Raw genomic sequence first — 1,644 nt, 5'->3', positions numbered from 1 at the left:
GGTCAATCCCACTATTCGTTGGTAAAAGAGTAGCCCAAGAGTTGGCGGTGGGTAGTGATGACTAGCTGACCTTCCCTCTAGTCTTACACTGCTAAATTAGGGACGGCTAGCGCAGATAGCCCTCGTGTAGCTTTGCGCGAAATTCAAAAACAAACAATTATCATGTACTTCCATAAATGTTCTTACGTTAGGTGGGTTTGATATAATATAAGTTATTTAAAATGCGGAGAAAGAGCAAGTTACAAATTTTTAATTGTAAATATTGTCGAACGTGGCAACTTAAATAATATAACTTAAAGAAAGCATACTTGATTGTAAAAATAATGGCGGCATGGAGTGTGGTCTTCCTTTGGGCAGAAATCAAACAATACTAATCCAAGCAAAAAAAAAAAATTCGACATGTTAGTTTGACGAAAATATATTAGAATGGTGAAACCTAGATTAAGTTATTGTTTTAATTCATTTTTAACCAGTGTTTCTTCAGTTTCGCTTCTAAATGTTTCCTATATTTTCAAAATTAAAAAATAAGTTACTTTTACTATTTTCCTGCAGCATTCTTACGAATCCATTAGCAAAAAAAAAAAAAAAACGCAAAAATGCAAAATAAATTTGAATTTTGTATATTAATTTCATAGAACTTTTAACATGGACCAGAAAAAAAAAACATCGTTCTAAACGCTTAATGTTAATCTGCAAAAAACGTTTCGTTTAATGCAACGGTAGAGTAACGTTTCAGAAAGACTGCATGGCCAGGTGGTTAGCGCGCTTGACTCGCAATCCGAGGGTCGCGGGTTCGAATCCCCGTCACACCAAACATGCTCGCCCTTTCAGCCGTGGGGGCATTATAATGTAACGGTCAATACCACTATTCGTTGGTAAAAGAGTGGGGGTGTGGTGATGCTGCCTTCCCTCTAGTCTTACACTGCTAAATTAGGGGCGGCTAGCGCAGATAGCCCTCGTTTAGCTTTGCGCGAAATTCAAAAACAAACAAATCAGAAAGACTGTTAAGAACTATACCTTATGCAAGAAAAGTTAGACTTTAATTAATCAGTTTTTGAAGTGCATGTAATTAATAGTATCAGTAACAAACTGAAAAAAAAAACGTGTTAGGTTGTAAATTAAAAAAAAAATGCACCACACTGCTGCGAAACTACTTTCGAGAAGTTTGTGGATAATATACAGTTCGGTCTTATTTCGAACTCTATCCCCACTTCTCGCAGAGAGAGAGAAAAAAATATATTGATTTAACACTGGGTAGCGTGTCTATAGCTAAAAACGTAGTAGAAGATGTATTCAACGTTCAGAGCTTCTTTATTGGGCAACATCCGCCAATGATAAAGCAACAACAGTCGGAGCGAGACACCACATGATCGGTTGAATAGATTTTTTTTCTTCCAGAAATGTCACATTCATGTTTGACATATTTGACTTTCTGGTGAACTGAAAAATTAGTGATATTTTTTTTTCATATAATTACACTTTTCTGTTTTTTGTCCTGCTTAAATATCGCACGTTCGGTAGTAGACTGTAAAGCAGTAAATACGTTTTATTTCAAGAGATTATTTATAAGTTAGGCCTACATGGAATCAAACTTGACTGGTCGTTACGGTTTGTTTGTTTGTAGTTAAGCACAAAGCTACACAA

General features: G+C 35.7%; 1 protein-coding gene across 1 annotated transcript in view; it reads left to right on the top strand.

The window, feature by feature from the left end:
• Positions 1 to 1,644, top strand: part of LOC106469410 (acetylcholine receptor subunit alpha-like) — a gene marked incomplete at its 5' end in the record, with an annotated part of 21,266 nt that overhangs the window by 813 nt on the left and 18,809 nt on the right. The gene's annotated exons all lie outside the window — the stretch shown is intronic.

The sequence above is a fragment of the Limulus polyphemus genome, unplaced genomic scaffold (genome assembly GCF_000517525.1).
Source record: "Limulus polyphemus unplaced genomic scaffold, Limulus_polyphemus-2.1.2 Scaffold3471, whole genome shotgun sequence".
NCBI classification, from domain to species: Eukaryota; Metazoa; Arthropoda; class Merostomata; order Xiphosura; family Limulidae; genus Limulus; species Limulus polyphemus.
The sequence above is the reverse complement of the archived record's forward strand: the minus strand, read 5'-3'. Positions and strand labels throughout refer to the sequence as shown.